The sequence below is a fragment of the Ipomoea nil genome, unplaced genomic scaffold (assembly GCF_001879475.1).
Source record: "Ipomoea nil cultivar Tokyo-kokei standard unplaced genomic scaffold, Asagao_1.1 scaffold0117, whole genome shotgun sequence".
NCBI classification, from domain to species: Eukaryota; Viridiplantae; Streptophyta; class Magnoliopsida; order Solanales; family Convolvulaceae; genus Ipomoea; species Ipomoea nil.
Window position 1 is genome coordinate 2,235,001 of NW_017616545.1, and position 16,817 is coordinate 2,251,817.

The window sequence follows — 16,817 nt, forward strand, 5'->3', positions numbered from 1 at the left end:
ATTTCTTTTACTTGTTTTACTATTCTTTCTAACTTTATCCCATCTACCTAACCACAAGGCCATAACAACCTACATAGTTACAATAAGGCCATAACAACCTACATAGTTACAATATTACTTGATACTTTTATCAATTGTGACTACGTTTTTAATGCTTTATGAAGAACAAATTTAATGTCAATTAGTTTCATATTTTATACACTGATAAATAAATAGATTTGAACACATTAAATACCTTTCTAATGAAAATGAAAATTTCTGAATTTTTTTTAGAAGTTTATATATATATATATATATATATATATATATATATATATATATATATATATATATATATATATATATATATATATATATATATATATATATAAAGACAGATATAAATATTGATAGAGAGATAAAGAGAGAGATAGAGATAGAGAGAGTGCAATCGTTATGCGTTGGACCCGTGTCCAGCATGCTTGCTGGACACGGGTAACAGTGCCGTTAGGCACTGTTATCTCCTTTTTTTTTTTTTTTTAAATTTCAGACCGCTTCGTTGTAAGAGTATATGTTCATAATTTTATTACTATATGTTAATAACTATACATTCATAACTCCATAACTGTACGTTCATAACTCTATAACTGTACATTCATAACTCCATAACTGTACATTCATAACTCCATAACTGTACATTCATAATTTTCGAAGCTCTATGTTCACAATTTTAGAGCTCTATGTTCATAATTTTATCACTATATGTTCATAATTGTAAGTTCATAATGTTAGAGCTCTTTGTTCATAATTCGATCAATAACTGTACATTCATAATTCCATACTGTAGATTCATAATCTCATAACTGTAGATTCATAACTCCATAACTGTAGATTCATAACTCTACAACTGTACATTCATAACTCCATAACTGTACATTCATAATCTTCGAAGCTCTATATTCACAATTTTAAAGCTGCATGGTCATAATTTTATCACTATATATGTTCATAATTGTAAGTTCATAATGTTAGAGCTCTGTGTTCATAATTTCATAATTGCATAACTGTATATTCATAACGGCATAACTGTACATTCATAACGGCATAACTGTACATTCATAATCCAAAAAAAAATAACGCCGTTAACGGCAAAACGCACGCGATTTTTTTTTTTTAACTAAATGACGCGTTTTTTTTAAAAAACGACGTCGTTTTGGGCCCGTGTCCACAATTCAATGTGGACATGGGTCCAGGGCATAATTTGCCGAGAGAGTGAGAATTGTATCAAAAGAGCCCAAAAGCAATTTGAATTTTGGTAGTTTTTTTTTTTCTCTCTCTATCACATTTAATTGCAAACAAGTTTGTAAATGCGGGTGTATTAATTAAGTAACAAAAATTTAGGAAAATTAGAAAATGTATTCAATAAAATATGTTTCAAAATGAATTTGTCCATGTTTTCCAAATTTCAATTTCATTACCAAAAAAAAAATAACATTTTTTTTTGCGGTTGTTCAAATGGACAACATACATCTACAGTTGTAAAAAAAATTTCAAGTCTTATAGCTAGCAAAGGGGATGAGACTATAGATTACCTTCTCAATCTAAGGAGTTTCGATGACGATTGAAGAGATCGTGTTTATAGATGTATAGAAACCTTTCTCCGAATGAGAGACAAGAGTCAAAAGAGATTGAGAGCGAGAGAGAGAACATTAAATTGAGGGGATACTTGAGAGAGAGGATGGTATAGGGGGAAATGGTAAAGAGTATATAAAGGGTTAGGGTTTAGACATTTGGACCGGAAGAAATTTGGTTGGCCGACGAAAACAAATTCCATTTAGAGAATTGGGCCTATTTGTTTTGCATTTAGAAAAGGTAATGTGTATAAATAATGGAAATATATGAAATGGAAATGGAATTTTGACAAAGAGGATTTTGGTGCTAATAGAGAGAGCGGGATGGTAGATGGGGAAAATGGTAACGAGAAGGGTTAGGGTGTAGACATTTGGAGTCAGAGGAAATTGGGTGGGCAGACAAAAAAAAAATCCAATCAATGAATTTTTTTTTAATGTAGTAAAGGTAAGGACTATACAATATGGAAATGGGAATAAAAATTCCATACAAAGTGGACCATAGAGTATATTTGGTTTACATAATTGCGTTTGGAGGAAAATTAGTAATATTCAAAAGGGAATCGAAAAGGGAGATATAGAATATGAATTATATTTCATTTTTGGTTCTTGAAATGTATATATTTAGGGAATTGTATTTAAGTTTAGGTTCGTTTTAGAAAAAGAAATTACGTAAGCATTCAAATTATTGAAATATTGTATCCTATATAATAAAAGATATTTATTCTCGCATATTCTTGAGAATAGTTTTTTCAAAAATATATAAACTTACCAAATGATGGAATAATCGTATTCAAAGGAATTCTATACCATTTTAAGCATGTTCCATGAATCAAACTTGTTGTTAGTCATTTAGATTCGTGTGTGTTTTATTCTTCTTTGTTTTATTCTTCGCTTATTTGTTTATTTCAGTTTCGGTATTTCGGTACTTAAAAAATGATATCATTCGATTTAGCATTATAATTTGGTTCGGTTTGAAAAAGTTCGATTTTAGTTCGAAATTGGTCCGGTTCGGTATTCGGTTCAATTTAAGAACCCTAAATTTTAATATTTCCTAATTTTAGAAATACACTACCAAACAATATATATTCACATATTCCAAATCCATGGTAAACATTTTATAACAAAATAGCAATGCAAAGTTCAAACACACTACTTGTAAGTACTAATTACCAAATATCAGTTGTTTTTTTTTTTTTACACAACTGACTCTTTACTTGCCTCACTTGGAATGTTTTATTGACAAGATGAAGAATCATCTATATGTATAGTTAATATTTGGAGAACAAATGTCCAGTACTGTATAACTAATTTTTAGACACAATCTGTCATTCCTAGTGCACTAGAATATTTTTTTCCAGTGCACTGGAAATATATTCCAGTACTAAAAAATAATTCTAGTGCATTGGAAATCAAATTAGAATGATGTTAAAGAACATTAATTTCATAGAAATATGAAACTAAGGAATATGCACGCATGGGTAGCTCAACTGGTCATAGAGGTGAAAGTTTGGAAGAATGACCGGGGATTGAGTCTCACCAGCGGCAGTGTGGGAGCAACCTCTCAATGTGAGGGGGGGCTCCTTGTGCACAGTAAGCAAAGGTCTAGCCTCTGTTGTTCATTTTCAGTTGAGTTACCATGATTTACATCCTCCCAAATGCTCTGTCGGGCCAGGATTGGGGTTCAACCTTTTGGAAGAATGAAACTAAAGGAATATATTAAATATTGTGGGAATAACTCGAGTTAGGGGTAAAATAATTGCGGCAAACAACAAAAGTACAAAGTAGAGAACAAGTCATAAAGAAATCAAATAAAAAAATTTAAGATAGATGCTAATGAGAATACAAACTGAACATCGGAGCAGTCATCAAGGGACTTGGATTTACTTTCTTCTTTATTATTATTATTATTATTATTATTATTATTATTATTATTATTATTATTATTATTATATTTATATTTATAAAAAGCAACAACAAAAAAAAAAATGGTTTTCAGTTAGGTTTGATTTTTTATAAAACTGTTCAGTTCGGTTCGGTTCGATTTTTAACTGAACCATTCGATATACAAGAATCCATTACCATTCGGTTTTTGGTATATTACTAGTTCGGTTCGGGAAAATCGACCCGAATTGCGCTACCCCTAATTTGGCCAAGTTCAAAACTCAAGGCATATACAAGACATTTAATTAAAAGAATGAGAAGATGATGATGAACTATACATAAGTTGTACTAGTATATTTTAAGCTCTGAGAAACTGTTGCTCTAGTCCATCAAATCTTTTGGAATATGGGATGTTGTAACACCCTGTGTTACGACCATCAAATCCGAATTAATTATTAAATTAATCACATTAACAAATGGTTAAAAAGGGATTTAATTTGGTTAGGATCCCCCAAATTAATTAGTATGGTCCACGATTGATCGTGGACCCTCGTCTGTATTAGAGACTTTAAGCTGGAAAAGGACAAGAAGACTAGACTTTCTTCCACCCAGACTCTAATTAGAATTCTCTAACTCTATAAATTGAGAATTAGGAAGCAATTGGAACTCTCTCACCTCTCGTAACCTTATCACACGAAATTCCTCAAAGAACCCTAGCAAAAGGGGTTCCCCTCCACCAAGCTTAGAAAGATCAATCGGAGGAGAGTCTTAGAGAAGGACCTTAGTAGCCATGGGAAAATTGATTAAGGCTAAGAGGTAACCCATGTCTTACAAAACTTATTTTCCTTGCTATCTTTTATTGATTGCACCGTTGAACGATCGAATGTATGATTTTATATTTGTGCTTTGTTAGAGCCTGTCATTGGGAATTTGTGATATGGATTATTGCTATTCTTGATATTCTTGGTGGCCCTGCATGGTCTTGGTATGTTCTTGTATTAATTATGTTTAGAGCTTGTCCTTAGGGTTCATATTGTAAATCTTGTTATTGTGATGTCCTTGGTGTTCTTTGGTTGGTTTTGTTAGAATGTGGTTCAAATTTTGTGGCTCGAATTAATTCAAGACTATGTCCAACTGTTACATCCACGTCGCATGCTGCAGTGCAGCACTTCTCCTCTCTTGCACATCTCCGCCAATTCATGCGCAAAGCTCTCTCCTTTTTTATTGTATAAATAGCATTTGCTTTTCTCTTTGTAATCACTCATCATTTCAACATCAATTGCAATTCATTCATTTCCTTCTTTGATTTCTCTCGTAGACTTAGATATATATATATATATATATATATATATATATATATATATATATATATATATATTTATTTATTTATTTTATATTTTCCCAATTTAGTAATTTCTTATTCTGTCATTTATATATTCTCCCTATTATTTAACTTCTATACTTCTCAATTTTCGATTCTTCGCTTCCGCATTATTCAGATATATTCCTAACAAGTGGTATCAGAACGGTTTAATTGAGAGTTATTTTCAAAGATGTCGACTGTTACCAAGTTCGATATCGAGAAGTTCGACCGGAAAATTAGCTTTTCAATCTGGAAGGTTCAGATGGAAGCCATTTTAACCCAAAACGGTTTGAAGAAAGCGCTAGCTAGGATGAAGAAGAAACTAGCTATAATGACAGATGAAACTTGGGAAGATTTGGATGACAAGGAACGTTGAACCATTCTTTTGTGCCTGTCTAAAGTGGTTCTACGTGAGGTAGTAAGTGAGACAACTGCGTCAGATTTATGGTCCAAGCTGGATACGATTTACATGGCCAAAACTCTGGCGAACACGCTGCGCCTGAAGGTGCGTCTGTACACAATCCGTATGACGGAAGGTACTTCTATTAAATATCACTTGGATGAATTCAATTCTATTTTATTGGACTTGGAAAATATTGATGTCATAATTGAAGATGAGGATCGTGCTGTTTTATTGCTTGTCTCTCTCCCTAAATCATACAAGCATTTCAAAGAAATTATGCTGTATGGTAGTAGTAGTGATACCCTCACTTTCGACTGTGTTAAGTCAAGCCTATTGTCCAAAGAAAAGTTTAACTTTGAAATTAAGTCTGAGGACAAAGGTGAAGGCTTGACCGTAAGGGGTCGTTCACTTGAAACAGAGACTAGCACTAAAAATTCTAAGTCCAAGTCCAAAGGACAAAAGTCCAACAAATCCTGTAAGTACTGCAAGAAGCATGGTCATGATGTGACTGAATGCTTCAAGTTGAAAAACAAGCAAGAGAAAGAAAAGAAGTCTGCTGAAGCTAGTGTTGTTGAAAGTGATTCAGATGGCGATGTTATGTTATCTGTTAGCTCCGGTTGCAAATGGAGCGAAACCGAGTGGATTCTAGACTTTGGTTGTACATTCCACATATGTCCTCACAAAGACTGGTTCGTCTCTCTGGAACCGGTTGATGGTGGAGTTGTCTTGCTGGGTAATGATACCCAATGCAAGGTTAGTGGAATTGGAAGTGTGCAGATTAAAACTCATGATAACGTTGTCAGGACTTTTACCAATGTTCGGTATATTCCTGATTTGAAACGCAACCTGATATCATTGGGCACCTTGGAATCTCTGGGGTGCAAGTACATAGCTGAAGGTGGAGTTTTGAAGGTCATAAAAGACTCTCTTATTCTCATGAAAGTTTCTCGTTCTGGAAGCTTGTATGTCTTGCATGGTAGTACTGTGACAGGTTCAGTAGCGGTATCCTCATCGATGTCTGATGCGGATCTCACTCAGTTATGGCATATGCGTCTGGGGCATATGAGTGAGAAAGGCATGCATATCCTGAGCAAGAAAGACCTCCTTGGTGGTTCAGGTACGGGTAAATTACAATTTTGTGAGCATTGTGTTTTTGGGAAACAAAAGAGGGTTAGTTTCTCTACTGCTACACACCGTACTAGAGATGTATTGGAATATATACATTCTGATTTATGGGGACAAACTAAATTCCAGTCTATGGGAGGCTGTAGATATTTTATGTCTATTATTGATGACTTTTCTCGTAAAGTCTGGGTCTATTTCCGGAAACATAAAAATCAGGCATTTTCTATTTTCAAGATGCGGAAAATACTTGTTGAGACTCAGACAGGTAAAAAAGTCAAGAAGCTCAGGACAGACAATGGCTTGGAGTTCTGTGAGTCAGATTTCAATGACTTTTGTGTTGCAAATGGAATCGCCAGGCACAAGACCTTGCCTGGAAAACCTCAGCAGAATGGTGTTGCCGAACGTTTGAACAGGACTCTGTTGGAAAGAGCTCATTGTATGCTCTCTAATGCTGGGTTATGGAAACGGCGTGATTTTTGGGCCGAGGCCGTTTCTACTTCTTGCTATTTGGTAAATAGATCTCCACATTCATCCATTGATTTAAAAATTCCAGAGGAAGTTTGGTCAGATAATCGTGTTGATTTATCTATCTTAAGAGTTTTTGGATGTCCTGCTTATGATCATTCCAGTACGGGTAAATTAAACCGGAGGGCTGTCAAATGCATTTTCCTTGGTTATGCCTCTGAATCAAAAGGGTATCGTCTATGGTCTCCTGATTCTCAGAAAATTATTCTGAGTCGAGATATCACTTTTGATGAAAATGCACTACTTTCTTTTGGAAAAGTTCCCAGTACAGGTGAGACATAGAGTACTGGTGAGAAGGTGGAGTTTGAGTTCTGACCTACTGACAGTATTACTACAACTTATGGTAATACTAAAGATGATGCATCTACTAGCACTGGTGAGAAGGTGGAGTTTGAGTTCTGACCTACTGACAGTATTACTACAACTTATGGTAATAAAGCATCTCAATTCAACATCAATTATTGAATTCATTTACTTTTTGTATTCTCTCCTCACGTAGAGTATATATATATATACATATATATATATATATATATATATATATATATATATATATATATATATATATATATATTTACTTTCTTTGTATTATAAGAGATTAATATATATATATATATATATATATATATATATATATATATATATATTTATATTTATATATATATATATATATTATATTTTCCCACTTTATTAATTCTTTTTGTCATTTATATATTTTCTCTATTGTGGTGTTTTTTGGTTTGATTCTTGTGGTTCGAGTCCATATTGTTGTTGACACATTTTGGGAGGTGTTTGGACTGGATTTCGGGTTTAATTGATGGATTCCCGAAAGGGAAAAATGCCAGATTACCATCGTACCAGTGGAGTGTCAGTGAGGGGACGAACCCCCACCTGACCACCCACCGGGTACCGTCCACCGTACCAGCGGGTGGACGACCACCCGCCATGTACCCGCTGGTAAAGTACCGCCCGACGGCGGGTGGTTGACCACCCGTTGGTACGGGCGGGGCGGGGTGTTGTTTTACCGCGTTTCTTGTACCTCTAGCCTTATCTTGTGCCATACCTTCTACCGGATTAAGGATAACCACCTCCTAAGTGCATGAACAACCTGTGGAAAACAGGGACAAATAGCCGATTCAAGATGTCACCCAAAATGCGGGTTAAAATTAAAGATCTTTCGACCCCCAATTCAAACTACTCACACTTCATAAATAAGAATGACAAGTAAAATGTACATATGAGTATTAAGAACATTGTAGAGGAAATAAAAAGAGTAAGGAAAAGCTTCTCTATGAATGTGCAAGGTTGAGGTTTAATCGGACTTCAATCCGAAATTAAAAGATTGAAAAATGTGTTGATGATATGTAATCTAAGCTAGTCCAAGCCTAAAAGATGAAAGGAAATAAAGGGAAGCCGACTGAAACTATATCTATGTTCCGCCTCCCCCAAAATACAACACAAAACGCGTTTAAATACTATTTTATTAAGCATATAGTGGCACGACAAAGGGCATGGTCGTGCCTAATTCGCCCAAAATGAGGTGCACACTACCTCAATTTGGCACGACCTAAGGCACGATTGTGCCAAATCTTTCTGGAATGACCTTGACCTGGTGGCCATATCATTCGGCTCGCCAATTCTCCTAGCGTGCTCCTTGTTCTTCGTTTGTTGATCTAATCCTACTTGAACGGGTTATTTAACTCCAAGAATATGTGTTATCAATATGTGTGATTTGACGACCCTTGGCTAGCTCTGGTCATATAGTGAAGAGTAGGGCGACTTGGTGGCTAACCCCTATTTCAAGGACTATCAATTGGAGGAGGTCGTGTTAGCTTAGCTTCTATCAATTTGTATTTGTGTAGCAATTCTTAGTGGAGCTTCATTGGAGTTAAGGAGAAGTGTGGAGTAAGAATGTTTCCGAATCACTATAAAACTATGAATATCATTTACTTTATGCACCTTATTTTCTTATCATGTGCAAACTAACCCCATACTTTGACACACACTCTAAACTTGACTAAAACTTTAAATCGCCTCACACCCACTAGTACAACTAAGAGGCGCTGGACAGCTACCGCCCATGCATGGCTTGGGGAACCTGGCCGTCCCTCTCGCTAGTCCAGTGACAACTACTGGTGGTCGGTCATAACCCTTTACTGGGGGTCATGATTCATTTTTATGGGCTATCATAGTCACTTCTTCCAAACCCAATATAACAATGACTCCCCACTTGTGGGTTTGCCTACCTTCCTCCTTCCAAACCCATCATCACCCGCTCCTCATAGTGGGCCTTCCAAGCCCAATGTCACCTCACTTCCTAGTGGATTTACCTATCCCCTCATTCCAAGCTCAACATCCTTACCCTCTTCATGTGATAGTCTTAAGGCCTAGGCCCCAAGGCTCCACCACATTGCACAACTAACAAATACATCAAGATGATAAATTAATAATTATGTATGAATATATTTAATTAGTTCCTATAATTCTAGGTTTATGATGAAACAATTAAGAAATGAGTTAATTTCATGAATGGTCCCTTGACTATTTACATTTATCAATTTTTATCTCCGACTTTAATTGGACCATAAGTGGTTCTTCAACAATTGACTTCTACCAATTTTCATCCACGATTTTAAATTTGACATAAATGGTCCATTGACTATTGATTTTGTTTCATATTTGGTCATTATGTTAAATATTCGTTTAGAAAGCATTAAATTTAAGTGTAAGAATGTAAAAATTAGCTTAGCTTGTTGTTGAGATGGACAAATTGGGTTCTTAAATTTAATACATTGGGTTCAACATTAGTGGCGGGAATGTGAAGAATAGATTGATGCATAAGCCAATTTGGACTAGGCTATTGATAAGTCTCTTCAACAAATTTATAGCGATTATATTATTTGTTTCATCCACAACCAAAAAAAAATTATTATTTGTTTTATCACCTTTAAATATACAAATCTGGACACGCAATTCTAGCTAATTGTACGTTACATTGTTGTTACCCTTAAAATTTAATATTTTCTTGTTGGTCCCGATAGGGTGGTGAAAGTCTAGAGGGGGGGGGGGGTGAATAGACTTTCAAGCTTTTTTCGAAATAAATAACTCTTTGGTAACTTCAACTCTAAGTAATCAAGTAAATAGAGTAAGTTTAAACTGCACAACGGAATAGGTGGTATGTAAAGAGTTATGCCCAATCAATAATTCAAATGCGCATGTAAGATGAGTACATATGATATGTAAAGTGATAGAGATATCTTGAATATATAAAGGAGATGGTTCACTCAATATATAGTAACAATATTCAAGATTGTAAATAAATATCGTATCACGTCGACCGTGTAACGAATGTTACATGCAACACGTCAAACTTGCTTAGAATAATTCAATATTTAAGCTCGAGAAGTTTGAGTCACATGCATACGTGAAAACACATTAAACCCGAATGATTAAGATTGATTGTGAATAATAAACGGGTTAGTCGGATAAGATAAATACATAGAGCAAATTATGTAAGTGCAGTATGTAAATGAGAGAGGCAATTTATAGTGGTTCGGAAGTGGCGTAATCTTCCTAGTCCACTTTTCTCCTTTCGCGTCTAGGAGAAATTCACTATTTTTCACACACAGTTAAAATAGTGAATAAGCGCTACACAAGCACTTCTTCCGGATGTTTTGAACATAGCTACACCCAATTCCGAGTGTCTCGCAAACAGTTACACTCAACTCCGAGTATTTCGCACACAGCTATACTCAACGCCAACTAAGTGTCTTGCACATAGCTACACTTAGCAACTACGAGTGTTTTGCACATAGCTACACTCACTAGAGTATTTTGCACACAGCTATACTCTTTTTACAATTACAAATACAAAGGTAATTGTATCTCTCTCCAACTAGATTTTTGAGACTATTCAGACTAAGTCTCTAAGAATATTTGAGCACTTGCACTTTTAAATTTTCGTGTGTATTGCACTTCTATCTCGTGTCTATCTTGTACACTTCTGCTTCTGTCTTCAAGTCTTCATGGCTTTTTATAGGCAATCAAATATATTCATTAGAGTGGGATAATTTGATATTTGAAATTTGAATCTTCATAGCCTGATATTGTTGACAATAGTAGGTCTTTAATTCTGATTTGATTGTCAACTTGCCTGACAAATAATATTTTATCACAACTTGATTTTCTAGTTGTTTAAAATATTATTTTTTTTTTGTCTTTTTGAATATCCAACATATCTTTGAAATAAATTCATCTGATAGAATTTATTTCTAGGATAAGTTTTTATATTCATGTCTTCATAAATATTTTTCCGTTCTGATCAAATGTCTTTCAGGCAATTTTGGATTCTTGTGGCATGTGGGTAGACTTAGAATAAATTCCTTCGAATTTATCCAATTTCTGATCATCTTGCTTCTTTGCCACATTGTGCTCCTTGACTTGAACATTGTGCTCTTCTGATTTGGTCACATTGTGACCCTGTAGAACATTTTGCTCCTTTACAACATTGTGCTATTTTTGATTCATTGTGCTCCTTAGCATTGTGCTCTTTTGGACATTGTGCTTGTCCGAAAACTTGATTTGTAAAAATTAAGTCCTTAGGGGGGAATCAATCTCGGGTGGAATCGTTTTGAGTAAGGACTACTTCCATTTCGCCGTTAAGCTCATCCGGTCATTCTTTGCAATGCCATTCCTTTATGCTTCTTTCTCGGATGAATACTCGTAGGACCAAAATTAATTTCTCAAATTAATTTTGTTCTTCCTATGGTAGATTCCTTTTGACTCGCTATTCTGATTTATGATGCTTGTACTCAAAGACCTAAAAACTAAGGGGATCTAAAGTACATTTGGCTTCATCAAAACTTACAAAAAAAATATTCTTATCAATTTTCCCCTTTTTGATGACGCCAAAACCTATTGATCATTTGGCTTGTCTTTTAAAAGCAATTATTTTTCAAAAGATTTTATTAACTTAGACATAGCCAAGACGAGTTTAACATTTGATTTTGACTCTAAGAAAGGTATTTTTAGCAACTAAAATTCCTATTCGCATTTTTTTGACTTTAATAATAATGAATTTTTGCATTTTTCCAATTTATGCGATTTGATACAAACAAAGCTAAAAATGTTACCTTTCAAGACAAATAAAATATCAATAAATAACAAGGAAAACTAGTAGCATCATAAACAGATAATTCGAATCATTCCAAATTGTTCCAAATTGTTAATGGGTTCATGTTCTCGTGGACCATACAAAAACAAATGTGACAATCATACAAATCATCTAATTACTTTGTTTCTCCTCTCTTTAAGCACATGATTTATATGATTTTGAACATCAATGAAATTGTCACTAATGGCATAATTGTTGCATACCTGCCCAACTGAATAATAGTTGAATGCTTCAATGATGTTGCTTCCGGGCAGTATACTTTCTTCATACCATATGATGCACTCTTCTAGACTTCTTCTATTTTGTAGCTAAGCATCATTGACTTTGATATAGTCCTTTAGAACCATGATCATCAAAGCTCTAGCATAGCTTTGGATTCTCCTGAAATTCTCATTCGAAACCCACAAATTTTGATCACTTGGACCACTCTTCTTCATTCCCTTTGGTAGATCATTCAAAGTCACCAACTTTGGCATTTCAACTCTACCATCTCTTGGTGTGGATTCCAAATAGAGAGCTGCATGGTTATACCAATTGATTTGCTCAACATTTCCACCTGCACAAACAATGTCACGAAAAGAACGGTTAGTGGTATTTGCGCTGCTTGATCCTCCTGGACTGCCAGCCTCTCCACCACCAAACCAATATACCAATCCTCCTCTTCTAGCAACATTTCTGCCAACAGATCTGCCTCCTCGACCTCTACTACTGCTTGTACCAACATTCCGGGTGGCCATGGCAGTAATCATCATCTCAAGCATGCCTTCCAAATGACTGAATCACTCTTCCCCCTTTTTGGCGTAATCAAGGAGTGTGTGAACTGATTCACGAAGAGATGAAATAGATTCAGAAATATTTTCATATGATCCCCGAAGGCAGCCTACTTTGGTGTTGACGGAGATGAGATCCGTGTGGACATCACTAATCTGCTTCTCATGTTGATGAACAACATTGAGAATTCCTTGGCTTTGACTCACGACAATTGCTTCATTTGCCTTTCCAGAATTCTTGAGGATTTGAGAGAGTTGGATGTAGAACTCATTGAGTTGCCCCTTGACATTTGCATTCAATCCTCCAACTTGTGTCTCAAGTGCTTGGTGGGTGTCGATAAAATGTTGTTGACTCCTCCGATTTTCATCAAAAGATGTTTCGAATTTTCCACCTTGAGTATTGACAACATGATCCACATGAGTGTAGATGCCTTGAAACATGCTTTCCATTTGGTCAACAAGGCTTAGTACAACTTTCTCCAGATTTTCCAATTTTTCCTTTGAGGTTGTGCCATCAATGTCTTGCTCTTCTCGGGTTGTGGGGACACACCTTGCTCCTTCTTGAGCAGAATTGTCTTCAAGCATGTGAGATTGTGCTTGATATCCTTCTCTTTCTGGTGTGTGTAACACGTGCGTGTCACCTTGTGTACTTTCTGCATGAATGGATTGAATTTCCTCCGTGTGTGGCTAGCTTGCATGGCATTTTGATCTTGACTTATTTCAGTGAAATTCAAAAAACTCACATCATATAAGCCACTGTCCATTAAATGTGCACCACATGTGACATTTACTTCTTCTACATCCCTTGTAACAAATTCATCAATAGCAACTAGGAAATCATCTTCCGTAGGCATATCTCCTTGGACTGTGCCATCAAGAGTAGTCTCGGCCAACTTAGCTTTCAATTTATTCACAAATATCTCATTCACCGTAGACATCAAAGTTGCATGGCCAACATCAAAATTACCAATCCAATTCAAGGAAAATAATTCTTCTTCTTGCATACTCGGTCCCTTTGTCATCAAATCTTGATAAGAACCAAGTCTCCATTTTCTCCAATTTAGGACTCTTCGGTATTCATTTACTAATACCAAATCAAGTCCATCAACTTGATAAATCTCATCATTCATCATTGACTCTATTTCGGCAATTTGGGAAAAAGGATTCAATAAACTTTGGCTTGTATTGGGATTGTGACTTATGGTTGGATTTTGGCTTGTGTTTGGATTTTGGCTTGTGTTTGGATTTTGGCTTGAGGTAGGGTTTTCATGGGATTGAGTTGAGGGTTGAGAAGATAAACCAAGAATTTCTACAACTGGCCTTTTCCTAGCAGGAATGCCTCTCGGTTTCCTTTTTCTCTTGGAGCTCAAATCAGTTGATTCTTCATGATCCTTAAACAAAATTCGGTTACTTCCAAAAGGCTTTCTTGATCTCATTGGTAACCCTTTCATTTTTATAATTTCTCCAATAAGCAACCCGAACCCTAGGATGCGGTTGAACTTGCCATTCCTAATTTTCGCACCTTTCACAAAATGTGCAATCCGGCTCAAGATAAGCTTAATCCAGTCACCCCTAACACCATTCATCACAGCATGCAAATATCCAATTCTCACGGGTGATATATCCTCCATACTATTCAATTTGCATAATACACATTTATAGAGAATTCTAACTAGCATCTCATACTCAAACTTCAAATCAGATTTTTGACCGGAAAGATTTGGTTCGAGATAAGCATTCTAATTCTGAATTTCTGTCCAAATTTCCATGTGATCATATGTGTGAACATCTAAGTCCAACAGTGGTTGTTCTGGACTAGATATAGGCAGTCCAGAGGTTGTGTGCAACTCTTGTTCATCAATGGTGATGAGAGTTCCATTCACGGTGGACTCAATGGTCCATCCAACAACCTTGGCATTCACATAAAAATCTGCTACATCTTCATCATAAAATCTTGAGTATGGATAAGAACATAACCTCATGAGATTACTTTGTTGAAGTGCATGGATGATTCTTTGTGCAAGATGAGAGTTCTCGGCTTCTTTGAGAAATCCTTGAGGGTCAAAACTTCCTCCGGCCTTGATTCCAACTGCTAACTTCGTGAGGTTGAGTTGTGTAGAGTGTTCTTCATTCGGTTGAGAGCTTGAATCTCCAATGGTAGCCATAATGTGCTTGGTATTTTTAGAGATTGAGGGATTGAAGATTTTGAAAGAGATGAAGATTGAGTGTTTCGGCTATGGAAGATGAAGTGATTTTGAGAGTTTTGAGTGTAATGGTGGCTCTTCCAACCGGTTGGGTGGAAGGAAGGTGTCTTTACACAAATATCCTCACAATTAAATGTTGACTTTTAAATAAGTGAGGGGTATTTTTGATATTCCAATAGCTTCCAACCTTTGACCTAACTGATAGTTAGTTTAGGTTATATATTCTCCATCCAATTTGTCTGCTGATGTGGCGCCAAAAATTTAGATACTCGGACTGATTTTACCTGAAATAAAATTCATAGAGCACTAAATTTGTTCCGAAAATAATATGTATATATATACAGTTTTATGTTGATTGAAGAAAGAGAAATCTATTCTTTCTAGACTATTTATTATGCACAACTACCATAAAAAGGTGTTCTTATTTAAGGCAACTTATCATCATGCCATCTTGTCACTCTTAAATGGTAAGATTGTGTAGATCTAAATGATTTTTATTTGTGCATATATGTATTTAGATACACGGTTGAAATAGAGATACATGCAATTGAGATAGGTAGACTTAAATGTTAAGATGTGATAACTTTTGCATGTGTGACACATATGCACAAAATAAAATCAGATAAAGTATCAAAATTTCATATGAAAATTGAACTTATAATTTAAATAGAGTTTAGAGACTTAGCTCAATTCAATCATGCCCATCTCGTGTCTTAATTTCAAAAATCTTGATTCACACAGAGGCTTTGTGAGAATATCAGCTAATTGATTCTCGGTCGGGATGTATTCGATTGATAATTCCTTCTTCTCAACATGATCCCGGATAAAATGATGTCTCACATCAATGTGTTTTGTTCTTGAATGTAACACGGGATTGTGAGTTATAGCTTTGGCACTTGTATTGTCACACAATATGTTGACATTTTCACAATTCACGCCATAATCTTTCAGCTGTTGTTTCATCCAAAGAATTTGCGCGCAACAACTCCCAGCAGCTATATATTCAGCTTCGGCTGTACTCGTGGCTATGGAGTTTTGCTTTTTGCTAAACCATGATAACAATCTTCCCCCTAAGAACTGGCATGTCCCTGAGGTACTTTTTTGATCGATTTTATATCTTGCAAAATCTGCATTTGAGAAACCAGTTATTGTAAAATTACCTTCTTTGGGATACCATAATCCCACATTGACTGTTCCTTTTAGGTATCAGATGATTTTCTTGGTAGCAAGAAAATGACTTTCTTTTGGCTTTGACTGGAACCTGGCACATACTCCCACTGAATAAGATATATCTGGTCAGCTTGCAGTGAGGTATAGTAATGATCCAATCATTCCTCGATATTTTGTTTCGTCAACGTCCTTGCCTTCATCATCTTTATCCAATCTTAAAGATGTGCTCATCGGGATCTTGATTGAGGATTTTCCATCTTGACCGAATTTCTTTATAAGATCTTTCGTGTATTTGGCCTGATTGATGAATATTCCTTCATTGAGTTGCTTTACTTGTAATCCAAGAAAGTAGTTCAACTCTCCCATCATGCTCATCTTGAACTTATTCTGCATTATCTTGGAAAATTCCTCACATAAAGTTTTATTAGTACTACCAAATATAATATCATCGACATAAATTTGTATCAATAAAATGTGATCATTTTCTTGAATTCTAAACAAGGTTTTATCAACAAGGCCTTTTGTAAAACCACAGTTAATTAGGAACGTTGATAGAGTGTCATACCAAGCTCTCGGTGCTTGTTTTAACCCAT